Genomic DNA, 14,418 nt, shown 5'->3' with positions numbered 1-14,418 from the left:
CATGTTTTGTTGAATCACCAAGATACAAGTACAGAGGAATATATGAGTCTGAAGGACATGGAACTCTTAGCTAACACATCACAATATGTGATGCTTGCCAACCAAGCATTACATTCTGGTGCGCTGATGATCAGAACATTCTACTCCTAAAGGAAAGAAAAGACCGCTTGATTGAAAAGAAAGTCTCTGTTTATATTAACGCTCTCTCTCTCCCTCTATCTATCTATCTATCTATCTATCTATCTATCTATCTATCTATCTATCTATCTATCTATCTATCTATCTATCTATCTATCTATCTATCTATCTATCTATCTATCTATCTATCTATCTATCTATCTATCTATCTATCTGTCTGTCTGTCTGTCTGTCTGTCTGTCTGTCTGTCTGTCTGTCTGTCGGTCCGTCTATCCATCGATCCATCCATCCATCCGTGCATCCATCCATCCATCCACCCACCCATCCATCCATCCATCCATCTATTTATCTATCTATCTATCTATCTATCTATCTATCTATCTATCTATCTATCTATCTATCTATCTATCTATCTATCTATCTATCTATCTATCTATCTATCTATCTATCTATCTATCTATCTATCTATCTATCTATCTATCTATCTATCTATCTATCTATCTATCTTTATATATGGATACATGCATACACATACACATAGATATGCCATGCATTTCTTTGGATTTGATTCAACCTCTTGCCATTTATTTGAGAATCCCTACTTTTCAAATGACTGCAAATTAAGTCATCTCTGGCACTTTTTGGCTGATGCAAGGTAACCAATGTAGGAAGGTGGATATCTGACTATGGTTACCCCCAAACTTTTTGCCTGGTGTTTAGCTGGTTTTTGACATAGTTGGCCTGGGATCCTGCTATTCAGGGCCCCAGGCTAATTGCTCTCTCCTTAAGATGGACTCCATGTACCTTAGGTACATACACAATTGGAATTGGCTCACCTTATTGGCCCCTGTAACAGTGTACCCAGGTACCCAGGGCATATGTGCTTCCAAGGCCTACCAGGGGCTGCAGCATGTATTATGCCACCCATGGCCTGGCCTCCATATTTTGACACAACTGGCTGATCACTCAGCTGGGGTAAGTCGGTGTAACCACCCCTTACTTAGGTGTAGTATGCCTATACCTAACCTAAAATGGACACATATGTTCCTATCAGTCACTCCTATGGAAGGCCTCATCAATCCTGGAGGCAGAGTGCTTGGAAATATGTGAGATGGTGCTCTGGCATGAGCTGAGCCTGTCTGCAGCTTTCGGAACCATGTCCTTTAGCTGTTTCATGATACTGCCATACCATATACTCTTAAGTGCATTATGAACCTCGCGGTTAAATGCTATCTTGGGTTTGGCTTTATCAAAACATGTCGAGTAAGGTGTCATACGAATTGGAATACTACCCCCTCGCCAGTTCTGGCGACGGGGGTAGCATTCCACCCTTCTAGAGGGACACGACATGTACCTAGCCTGAACCCCGGTTAAAGTTAAACAGAGCCTCAGCATCACAAAATGGATGCTGCCACCACAGACACAAGCCGGACCTCCTGCTGCTGGGAGTCCTTCCAGCGAGGGCAGCTTGGACAAAGGGTTTCCTGCCTTGGGAGATGCTAGCACCACCCCAGACAGGATTTTGTGTATTGGGTAGGACAGGGCTGAATAGAATTAGACATGCCTGGGGCACACAAGGTGTCCCTGTGCATAGGCCAGTTCAAACCGGTGCTGGGGCCTTCCAGCCCCAGTCCTGGTGCGAAACTGGACAAAGGAAAGGGGGTGTAACCGCCCCCTTCCTGGTTCCACCCAGAGGAGGGACCTAGTAGGTGATCCGTCCCCCCAAATTCGAATAAGAATGGGAGCTGTGTCCTGAGACTTCAGATCATCCTGAATCAACTTGAAATACAGAAGAAGACTGGACTTCGACATTCTGCTGCACAGAAGACGGAAGAGAATCTCCCTTGTGGCCAAGGAGTGACCACCCTGTGAACACAGGTACCAACCAGCAATTCGACATCTGATTTGCCGCCGCCTCCCGCCGGAGCCCGAGCCCAGAGCCTGACAAGGCCCAGACTCCCAGACTTCTCACTGCCCGATCCACAGTCCCTGCAAAGAAGGGACCCGTGGAGGCACCGAGAGACGTGGGACTGGACCTCTTGGAAGACCCCTGAAACGCTGACTGCGCAGCATCAGAGACACCCTCGATGCTGTGCTTCGGGGTTTGAGAAGCCCAAAGCTCGAGCAGCCCTTGCTCCGAAGATCAGCCCCTCAGCATCTCCACGATCTGCGTGGGGCTCTTTTGCACTGTGCCACTCGACGTGCCATCCCGTCCACTTGCCACGTGGCTAGCGGCCATCTTGGTGACGAAACCTTCAACTTACACTGCAGGTCTGGTTGCACCAGATTTGCCCTCGCTCCTGTAAAAAGGAGCACCTGCTCTGACCTTGCTGGTCGGAGTAACAAGCCTTTTTTGATTCCTGCGTGGCTTGCATTAGCTAAGGCCTGTTGGGTCCAATCGAGTTGCCGACACCGCCAACAGCGACAAACCTGCGTGGGACAGCTCGTGACTGACTCCTGGACGTCCTCGACCCCTCGTGTCCACGTGGCTGCAGAGAGAAGCTACACCTCGACGCCTGTTTGCACCCGACATCGCCTGGTTCCACTCTGGTTCCACGGTAGTCACTGGCTAGTGACTTTGAACATTGTCCCCTCTGCTTTCAGGTCTTCACCTCTTCAGATCCACCCTTGGATCCATCGGAACTCTTCACATCGAGCCGCCTGCAGCATCTTCAGCTCCAAGCACCATCGACCTGCGTGACGAAACCCGACACTACTTCGACCCTATGCACCCGCTTCCTGTGGGTGAGGTAACTCAGCTCCGCCGGTGTTCCCACACTGGTACACACCTCTAGTGTCTGTGTCTAAAGTTTCATCCTTCTAGGCCACTCGGAAGGTTCCTTAATAACTAACATTGTAGCTTTTATGCACCATTGACATTGCATTGGTGTTGCGTGCACTTTCCGCACTGCACCCGAGTCCCGCGGGCCTTTCCCGACTTCTTCACTGCTAGTCCCGAACAGCTCCAGCGATTCCCCAGGCCCTAGGCCTCTTCACTTTCCCCATAGTGGTTCTTATACCACTATTTTAGTATATGGTTTAGGTGGCCCCTAGGGCTCATCCATAATTGTGCAACTTTTGTGTATTTAAACTGTGTTTTGTTTTAACGCATTTGCTTCTGTGCTCATAAAGAGTATCAGGGTTATTTGTAGAAATAAATCTATATATATTTTAAATATATATCTGTGTGGTGTCCTTTCATTTGGTATTCAAGGGATTGTGTATGGTAAAACAGCTTGCTTCACATGCCTTTACAGAGTTTAGCCTAAGACTGCTTAGTCCATGCTACCCCTAGGATAGCTTGTCTATAAGATTGACTTTACAACCTGCACCATAAGGGTTGCTTGGCATGGTACAAGGTGATCACTAGAACTAGTGAGCATCATATACCAGGCCAACTTCTCACAACCAAAACACAAGACAACTTTTAATAAAAATCATTGGTTTCTTTGTTGACGTGCACTGTCAAACATGGGACTTTCACACGTCAGGTAAATATGATAACCAATACACAACAGAAGCAGATGCAGATTGCTTATCAATGTTGTGATAGAACAGTTGTGATTTGAGTAGAAAAAGCGCCCCTGAATTGATACTTATTATATACAGTCTGTATGATAGTCTAAATTCATGCTAGGAGAGGAGATGCAAATATAAATGTATTAGAAAAATACATAAAGAGGAGTGATATGCTTTTATTCATGCAAGCTAGAAAAAATCCCCATACTGTCGAAAGCATTCATACACCACCAAATGGAAATAAACAATTCTGACATTAAACGTAAAGGTGATGATGCATTTGTATCATCACTTTGGGAAGGATCATCTAGGAATTGAGCCCAGGCCTCAGCACTTACAAACCAGAAACACTCCACTAACATAAGAGGCCTGTTGGTGCCAACATTTCTCAAAGTTAATGCTTGTTCTGGTTGATCATTGAACCGAATGCAGGGCTCTTTTGAAAGGGAGGTCTGTGAATCAACACATACATCCACATGCCATTTATGTTATTGTTTTCAGAGAATTCACTTTCTTGGAACGAGACTGCATGAACCCATCTTCAGGGCCTGGACAATTTCATGCAAAACGTCAACTCTCAACATTGCAGCCAAGACAATATAACAAGTGTTTCTGCCCGGTTTCAAACCGGGGACCTTTCGCGTGTGAGGCGAACGTGATAACCACTACACTACAGAAACAGATACCTACAGTTGATTCTTCTGTGATGAAACTGCTCCAAACAGGCTACTCCAAGGGCATCTGGTTTTAGATTTCTTTCATGCAACCTGCCCGACAGCCCTATCTGAACGCTTGTATATGCCCTGCAAGTACAGCATTTTTGGAAAATGCTTAAAGAGAAATGTTTCCTATTTGCTCAGGCAGGGCAAGGTTAAAAGCATGAGACTCTAGCAAATATTCATCCACTACTGCAAAGAGAAAATTGATATTTGCTTTGAAATGCATACTTCAAAATTACTTTAAAAGAGTACCAATGAAAGGGCTCGTCTGGGATTTGAACCCGGGACCTCTCGCACCCAAAGAGAGAATCATACCCCTAGACCAACGAGCCGTCGAAAGGCCCTCACCTCTGAAAAGGTAATACCAGCTCTAAGCCCGCAATGAAGATCATGCTGGGGTCTTTTTCATGCTTGGTCTGTGAATACACATGAAATTCAGTGTCAACTTACCCTTTCTCAAACGATAGCACTATCATTTGTAAGTGTCCCTGTTGGACCTGCGATGGGCAAGCCCAGCACAAAGGGGGTAGCTTGGCTCAAGTGACAAGGCAAGGGAAGGCTGTAGTGTTATTCCGGCTCTGACCCAATAATAACTCCTTGTACATCCACACCAAGAAGAAGGACACCACACCACTGCTGTAGAAAAATACGATTCCTTTATATAAAAGTTCTTTGTTGTAAATAGGGTTGACTGGGAAAGCACATATACATTTCTTTTGGTCATACAGTTCTGGTAACAAATAGTATTAATAAATAGAATAACTTCAGGAATGAGTATCACAATAAATATCACATTAAATATCAGAATAAATATCAGAATAAATATCAGAATAAATATTGTTTCATTTAAATAAACAACCACATGTTTCTTCTGGTATCGCTGCCACCAATTAAATACTTTAGAATCATTACATCTGCAATACGTTTCAAATGGGAAAGATAACTCTTACAGTTTATGCTGTTTTCAATGACCAGGTATACGGCTTCTCTGATCACAAAATAAGGTTTGGGACTCTTTAATAATCACTCAAGGCGTATGCGCGTATATCTAGAAGGCAAGGAAACACAGTAAATACATCATTTGCACTCGGCGGTCACCGGGATAGGATCTCTGCTTGGCCGGTGAAGTCTATGCGCGCCTACGGGCTTTAGCACCCCTTGAGCACAGGCGGCACCAGTTCAAAGTCATTAGGCTGATGAACGGGCTGCCGGAGAGGTCACACAACCTTCGCGCACAGTCAAGTAAATGCCGGTTCACAGTTCCTTCACAACGCTGCATTCACTATGAGGAAACGGGCCCACCTCACATCGGCTGCAATCAAGATACGATTCAGTCGGGCACAGCACTCCTCTCGTTAGCGACGGGGCTCTCAGGGGCTCCACGGACCTCCCTCCGACTTCCGCATTCAGGGTGGTTCCCGCCCACAGCTACAGCTCCCGGGTCACTGGGGAGTGGCAAGGACGCTAGTCCTGCCCAACGAAGGCCGGCCTTTCCCCGCCCCGGCGCACCACCTCACCTTCTATCTGCGCAGGAAGCGCTGTACGCTGGTGGGGCTCGGAGACGTCCGAGCTCCCCTCTAGAGGCACCTGACGCGAAGGGGGCACAGCTGACGATCGCGGTCGCGGCGAACTTGCTCTCGCCTCGCGATTTGATAAGTCGATCACAGTTCACCACCGGGGGGGGCGGAGAGGCACACAAATCTGGCCACAGTCTTTGGGGGCAATGAGGCACTCGCTGGGCAGGCGCTGTAGGCGCTAGATCACTTCTCACGTAGCTGACTGGAACGCCAGTCAGACACAACGCCAGCAACCCTTTGCTGCTCTACTGCCTGCGCTACCAGCCACCTCAGGGGTCAAAAGGGCAGGTGTCAATCTGGTGTCAAGTCTGGAATCTCTTAATCTCCTCTTCTCTAGTCTAATCTCAAATGGCCGCCAGGGACTGGGCCTTATATAGCCAGTGCCCTGGGGTACTGGCACGAGCCAGAAGGTTCTAGAACCTTCTCTGGCTGTGACAATGACATGGCACTCTTGAGGGGTATTTAGGACACTCACAGCCACCGTATTGGGGTTCTAGAGCAGCCATTTTGTGTACCTGAGGAAAATAAAGCAATTCCTGTCAGAAATGCGCGCCAAACAAAGGGCGCCAAAACCTCAAAAGGCCAGGGTTCATGAAGGCTCCAAGGGGAGTCACTTCAAATGAGGAAAAAGGGTGTCCACCATTTTAAGTTCATCTATACAGGTTGACAACCCCAGTTTGTAATGCCACAGGTTTGGGCCAGGCACCTTGTAAATAGGTGCCACAAACCTTGTGAGCAACTGGGCGTCAAGGAACATCTAACCCCATGAGACAACACATAAAAAGTCCTGGTAGACAAATAAAAAGCGACACATTTTTGGAGGTACAGTTATCTCCCCCCTCTTTCTTCTGGGGAGCGCCCTGTCCGGACTTCTGAGAATCTCCTCCCGTTCCCTTCGTGGACACTCGGGTACTTGCCCAAATGTCCGCCTCCTCAGCAAGCTTACGGGGGCAATTAAGTTTGCTGTCTACCAGGTGTTGCCTCAGCTCGGGAAGACATTTCTCGAGTAGATGTTCCTTGAGTATCAGGTCGTACAACCCTCGATAGTCCTCCACCTCATTACCTTGGACCCACCCATCCAGGGCTTTCTTGGCAAAATCCAGGAAGTCAACCCAATTCTGTGAGCTCAGCTTGTGGCTGCCCCTAAACCTTTGCCGGTATTTCTCGGGGGTCAACCCAAACTTCCGGATGAGCGCCACCTTCATGGCGGGGTAATTAACCTGTTCCTCCCGGTCTAGGGCCAATAGGGCATCCCTACCTGTCGGAGGCATGTACCGGTATAATCCACCACCCCAATGCTTCTCATGGATCCCATGGGCTCTTAATGAGACCTCATAGGCTGCCAGCCACTTGGCTATGTCATCTCCAGCGGTAAAACTGGCGACTACGTCCTTGGGTAAATGGGGCCTGGGCTCCCTGGCAAATTCCTTTGACTCGACACCCTTCGGAGTGATGTTAGGGGCCTGGAACTCGAGTTCTCGTAGCTTGAACTCGTGTTCCAACCTCCTCCCCTCCCTCCTTTCTTCCAACTCCATTTTTGCTATTTCCCACCTTAACAGTCTTTCCTCTCTCCTGTCAGCTAACTCGGTTTCTGACAACCCTCTCGATGACACACTGCTGCCCTCCCGCGAGGTTGCCTTGGGGCTGATTGACATCTCACCCACCCCCGGGGGACATTCCGCAGTCCTATCAATGACAGTACCTCTGTCCGATTCCTCCTCCTCCACCGTTCCCTCCGTGTGTGCTTCCACCCATGCTCGCAGACTAGTACGGAGCTCCTCTCTTTTGGCCCCTCGCCTGACAAACACTCCCCTCTCCTGACAGAAATCCTTGAGCTGTGCCACAGTATAGGTCTCCAGCTCTGACATTTCGAATTCCATCTTGTCAGTGAAAAGTGTGGACCACCACCCCGAAGTAGGTGACCAGGATAAGAACTTTGAGGGTCACTTCCACCCACCTCCAGGAAAGAATTTGGAAAAAGCAAAACGTTGAATTTGAGGGCCGCTAGGAGAAAACTCTGGGTGTGTACCTGTGGTGCACACTGAATTATTATGGGGTTCAAAACAAGCATGGCTCGCAATCCCACCCGCTGAGCACCAATTTTATGTTGGACCTGCGATGGGCAAGCCCAGCACAAAGGGGGTAGCTTGGCTCAAGTGACAAGGCAAGTGAAGGCTGTAGTGTTAAGCCGGATCTGACCCAATAATAACTCCTTGTACATCCACACCAAGAAGAAGGACACCACACCACTGCTGTAGAAAAATACGATTCCTTTATATAAAAGTTCTTTGTTGTAAATAGGGTTGACTGGGAAAGCACATATACATTTCTTTTGGTCATACAGTTCTGGTAATAAATAGTATTAATAAATAGAATAACTTCAGGAATGAGTATCACAATAAATATCACATTAAATATCAGAATAAATATCAGAATAAATATTGGTTCATTTAAATAAACAACCACATGTTTCTTCTGGTATCGCTGCCACCAATTAAATACTTTAGAATCATCACATCTGCAATACATTTCAAATGGGAAAGATAACTCTTACAGTTTATGCTGTTTTCAATGACCAGGTATACGGCTTCTCTGAGCACAAAATAAGGTTTGGGACTCTTTAATAATCACTCAAGGCGTATGCGTGTATATCTAGAAGGCAAGGAAACACAGTAAATACATAATTTGCACTCGGCGGTCACCGGGATAGGATCTCTGCTTGGCCGGTGAAGTCTATGCGCGCCTACGGGCTTTAGCACCCCTTGAGCACAGGCGGCACCAGTTCAAAGTCATTAGGCTGACGAACGGGCTGCCGGAGAGGTCACACAACCTTCGCGCACAGTCAAGTAAATGCCGGTTCACAGTTCCTTAACAACGCTGCATTCACTATGAGGAAACGGGCCCACCTCACATCGGCTGCAATCAAGATACGATTCAGTCGGGCACAGCACTCCTCTCGTTAGCGACGGGGCTCTCAGGGGCTCCACGGACCTCCCTCCGACTTCCGCATTCAGGGTGGTTCCCGCCCATAGCTACAGCTCCCAGGTCACTGGGGAGTGGCAAGGACGCTAGTCCTTTCCAACGAAGGCCGGCCTTTCCCAGCTCCGGCGCACCACCTCACCTTCTATCTGCGCAGGAAGCGCTCTACGCTGGTGGGGCTCGGAGACGTCCGAGCCCCCCTCTAGAGGCACCTGACGCGAAGGGGGCACAGCTGACGATCGCGGTCGCGGCGAACTTGCTCTCGCCTCGCGATTCGATAAGTCGATCACAGTTCACCACCGGGGGGGCAGAGAGGCACACGAATCTGGCCACAGTCTTTGGGGGCAATGAGGCACTCGCTGGGCAGGCGCTGTAGGCGCTAGATCACTTCTCACGTAGCTGACTGGAACGCCAGTCAGACACAATGCCAGCAACCCTTTGCTGCTCTACTGCCTGCGCTACCAGCCACCTCAGGGGTCAAAAGGGCAGGTGTCAATCTGGTGTCAAGTCTGGAATCTCTTAATCTCCTCTTCTCTAGTCTAATCTAAAATGGCCGCCAGGGACTGGGCCTTATATAGCCAGTGCCCTGGGGTACTGGCACGAGCCAGAAGGTTCTAGAACCTTCTCTGGCTGTGACAATGACATGGCACTCTTGAGGGGTACTTAGGACACTCACAGCCACCGTACTGGGGTTCTAGAGCAGCCATTTTGTGTACCTGAGGAAAATAAAGGAATTCCTGTCAGAAATGCGCGCCAAACAAAGGGCGCCAAAACCTCAAAAGGCCAGGGTTCATGAAGGCTCCAAGGGGAGTCACTTCACATGAGGAAAAAGGGTGTCCACCATTTTAAGTTCATCTGTACAGGTTGACAACCCCAGTTTGTAATGCCACAGATTTGGGCCAGGCGCCTTGTAAATAGGTGCCACAAACCTTGTGAGCAACTGGGCGTCAAGGAACATCTAACCCCATGAGACAACACATAAAAAGTCCTGGTAGACAAATAAAAAGCGACACATTTTTGGAGGTACAGGGGAACAAAAGAAATCATAGTGGTGAGGGGACTCTCAGAAGCAGACGGGTCTAACAGTCCCCTTTTATTTTGTCTCAGCATTGGACACGTCTTACAGGAAGTCAGCAGTTATTTATATATTTCTGCATTGGCTAGAGCCTAAAGAGAAAGAATAAAAAGCTGTTCATAACAACATAAGAAACACATTTTGCCTTTTCTCTCAAATACTTATTCCCTTTGTGCAAATCTGAATGCCAAGGTGAAGAGCTGGGCCACAGATTCTGGCTAATTATCTATCTCCCGAATGCAAGAAGCAATACAAACTGCCTAATGCAAGACTAAAGCATTCCTTGCATAGCCTCTAACATCATAACATAACTGAGCTGCTGGTAGCAAGCTAAGCAATACCTTCCCAAAAGAAGAAGTACATGTGCTTATCCGCTCAATCAGCGCTCGATCAGGCTCGATATAGAAAAGGTGGAAAGGGTCCAAATGGCTCTCCCTTCCTTTTTAGGGTGGGTCCTGCTGACTATCATAGAATTCCGTGTAAGAGGGGCCAGGGTCAGAGGAAAAACTTTCAACCCTTCTTAGTGTACTCTCCAGAAGCAGGCATTTTCTGTGCCTTTAATTTCAGGCTTTACCCAGCAGTCTCTGTTCTTACCCAGCAGTCTCTGTTCTGCCTATGTAAATTAACAAAAGCAGTGCTTATACCTCACTTGCTCTAATGTCCTTCCTGTCCACAAAGCTCTGCCTAAGTATGCTTTTTTTCTTTTTCAGGGAAATTCTAAATGGTTTCTCTGTCCAGTCTGTGGCAGTAGAATGCTGATTATGATGCCATGTTTTGTTGAATCACCAAGATACAAGTACAGAGGAATATATGAGTCTGAAGGACATGGAACACTTAGCTAACACATCACAATATGTGATGCTTGCCAACCAAGCACTACATTCTGGTGCGCTGATGATCAGAACATTCTACTCCTAAAGGAAAGAAAAGACTGCTTGATTGAAAAGAAAGTCTGTTTATATTAACGCTCTCTCTCTCCCTCTATCTATCTATCTATCTATCTATCTATCTATCTATCTATCTATCTATCTATCTATCTATCTATCTATCTATCTATCTATCTATCTATCTATCTATCTATCTATCTATCTATCTATCTATCTATCTATCTATCTATCTATCTATCTATCTATCTATCTATCTATCTATCTATCTATCTATCTATCTATCTATCTATCCATCTATCTATCTTTATATATGGATACATGCATACACATACACATAGATATTCCATGCATTTCTTTGGATTTGATTCAACCTCTTGCCATTTATTTGAGAATCCCTACTTTTCAAATGACTGCAAATTAAGTCATCTCTGGCACTTTTTGGCTGATGCAAGGTAACCAAAACACAAGACAACTTTTAATAAAACTCATTGGTTTCTTTGTTAACGTGCACTGTCAAACATGGGACTTTCACACATCAGGTAAATATGATAACCAATAAGCAACAGAAGCAGATGCAGATTGCTTATCAATGTCGTGATAGAACAGTTGTGATTTGAGTAGAAAAAGCGCCCCTGAATTGATACTTATTATATACAGCCTCTAAGATAGTCAAAATTCCTGCTAGGAGAGGAGATGCAAATATAAATGTATTAGAAAAATACATAAAGAGGAGAGATCTGCTTTTATTCATGCAAGGCTAGAAAAAATCCCCATACTGTCGAAAGCATTCATACACCACCAAATGGAAATAAACAATTCTGACATTAAACGTAAAGGTGATGATGCATTTGTATCATCACCTTGGGAAGGATCATCTAGGAATTGAGCCCAGGCCTCAGCACTTAAAAACCAGAAACACTCCACTAACATAAGAGGCCTGTTGGTGCCAACAATTCTCAAAGTTAATGCTTGAGCATTGAACCGAATGCAGGGCTCTTTTGTAAGGGAGGTCTGTGAATCAACAGATACATCCACATGCCAATTATGTTATTGTTTTTAAGAGAATTCACTTTCTTGGAACGAGACTGCATGAACCCATCTTCAGGGCCTGGACAATTTCATGCAAAACGGCAACTCTCAACATTGCAGCCAAGACAATATAACTAGTGTTTCTGCCCGGTTTCGAACCGGGTACCTTTCGCGTGTGAGGTGAACGTGATAACCACTACACTACAGAAACAGACACCTACAGTTGATTCTTCTGTGATGAAACTGCTCAAAACAGGCTACTCCAAGGGCATCTGCTTTTAGATTTCTTTCATGCAACCTGCCCGACAGCCCTATCGGAACGCTTGTATATGCCTTGCAAGTACAGCATTTTTGGAAAATGCTTAAAGAGAAATGTTTCCTATTTGCTCAGGCAGGGCAAGGTTAAAAGCATGATACTCTAGCAAATATTCATCCACTACTGCAAAGAGAAAATTGATATTGGCTTTGAAATGCATACTTCAAAATTACTTTAAAAGAGCACCAATGAAAGGGCTCTTCCGGGATTTGAACCCGGGACCTCTCGCACCCAAAGCGAGAATCATACCCCTAGACCAACGAGCCGAAAGGCCCTCACCTCTGAAAAGGTAATAACAGCTCTAAGCCCGCAATGAAGATCATGCTGGGGTCTTTTTCATGCTTGGTCTGTGAATACACATGAAATTCAGTGTCAACTTACCCTTTCTCAAACGATAGCACTATCATTTGTAAGTGTCCCCTTATATTTTGTCTCAGCATTGGACACGTCTTACAGGAAGTCAGCAGTTATTTATATATTTCTGCATTGGCTAGAGCCTAAAGAGAAAGAATAAAAATCTGTTCATAACAACATAAGAAACACATTTTGCCTTTTCTCTCAAATACTTATTCCCTTTGTGCAAATCGGAATGCCAAGGTGAATAGCTGGGCCACAGATTCTGGCTAATTATCTATCTCTTGATTGCTAGAAGCAATAAAAAGTGCCTAATGCAGGACTAAATTAATAGTAGGGGGGTTAACCCAGTTAAAGTTACGGGGACCTGGGTAATTAAGTAGATAAGAAGAGGGGGTCCCAGTAGCAATGGAACATAAAACCACACAGTTGAAAAATAATCAAAGAAACATAAATTGAGTCCACATTGTTTACTTCACAATGGGAATGCGTATTGAATATGCACGAATAAGTAAACAATGTGGACTCAATTTATGTTTCTTTGATTATTATGTTCCATTGCTACTGGGACCCCCTCTTCTTATCTACTTAATGCAGGACTAAAGCATTCCTTGCATAGCCTCTAACATCATAACATAACTGAGCTGCTGGTAGCAAGCTAAGCAATACCTTCCCAAAATGAGAAGTACAAGTGCTTATCCGCTCGATCAGCGCTCGATCAGGCTCGATCTAGAAAAGGTGGAAAGGGTCCAAATGGCTGTCCCTTCCTTTTTAGGGTGGGTCCTGCTGACTATCATAGGATTCCTTGTAAGAGTGGCTAGGGTCAGAGGAAAAACGTTCAACCCTTCTTAGTGTTCTCTCCAGAAGCAGGCATTTTCTGTGCCTTTAATTACAGGCTTTACCCAGCAGTCTCTGTTCTGCCTATGTAAATTATCAAAAGCAGTGCTTATTCCTCACTTGCTCTAATGTCCTTCCTGTCCACAAAGCTTTGCCTAAGTATGCTTTTTTTCTTTTTCAGGGAAATTCTAAATGGTTTCTCTGTCCAGTCTGTGGCAGTAGAATGCTGATTATGATGCCATGTTTTGTTGAATCACCAAGGTACAACTACAGAGGAATATATGAGTCTGAAGGACATGGAACTCTTAGCTAACACATCACAATATGTGATGCTTGCCAACCAAGCACTACATTCTGGTGCGCTGATGATCAGAACATTCTGCTCTTAAAGGAAAGAAAAGACCGCTTGATTGAAAATAAAGTCTCTGTTTATATTAACGCTCTGTCTCTCCCTATATCTATCTATCTATCTATCTATCTATCTATCTATCTATCTATCTATCTATCTATCTATCTATCTATCTATCTATCTATCTATCTATCTATCTATCTATCTATCTATCTATCTATCTATCTATCTATCTATCTATCTATCTATCTATCTATCTATCTATCTATCTATCTATCTATCTATCTATCTATCTATCTATCTATCTATCTATCTATCTATCTATCTATCTGTCTGTCCGTCCGTCTGTCTGTCTCTGTCTGTCTGTCTGTCTGTCTGTCTGTCTGTCTGTCTGTCCGTCTATCCATCCATCCATCCATCTATCTATTTATCTATCTATCTATTTATCTATATATCTATCTATCTATATATCTATCTATCTATCTATCTATCTTTATATATGGATACATGCATACACAGACACATAGATATGCCATGCATTTCTTTGGATTTGTTTCAACCTCTTGCCATTTATTTGAGAATCCCTACTTTTCAAGTGACTGCAAATGAAGTCATCTCTGGCACTTTTTGGCTGATGCA

The 14,418-nt window shown here is 45.3% G+C and overlaps 3 non-coding genes across 3 annotated transcripts; all 3 read right to left on the bottom strand.

Moving 5' to 3' along the window:
• Positions 1-4,264: 4,264 nt before the first annotated feature.
• TRNAV-CAC (transfer RNA valine (anticodon CAC)) lies at positions 4,265-4,337 on the bottom strand. The gene has a single exon. It is a non-coding gene; the product is annotated as a tRNA-Val (tRNA).
• A 7,724-nt stretch (positions 4,338-12,061) lies between these two features.
• On the bottom strand, positions 12,062-12,134 carry TRNAV-CAC (transfer RNA valine (anticodon CAC)). Its single transcript has one exon. It is a non-coding gene; the product is annotated as a tRNA-Val (tRNA).
• A 299-nt stretch (positions 12,135-12,433) lies between these two features.
• TRNAP-UGG (transfer RNA proline (anticodon UGG)) lies at positions 12,434-12,505 on the bottom strand. Its single transcript has one exon. It is a non-coding gene; the product is annotated as a tRNA-Pro (tRNA).
• Positions 12,506-14,418: the final 1,913 nt, after the last annotated feature.

The sequence above is a fragment of the Lissotriton helveticus genome, chromosome 8 (assembly GCF_964261635.1).
Source record: "Lissotriton helveticus chromosome 8, aLisHel1.1, whole genome shotgun sequence".
Lineage (NCBI taxonomy): Eukaryota > Metazoa > Chordata > Amphibia > Caudata > Salamandridae > Lissotriton > Lissotriton helveticus.
Note: the sequence above shows the minus strand (reverse complement) of the source record. Positions and strands in the feature narration are given on the sequence as shown.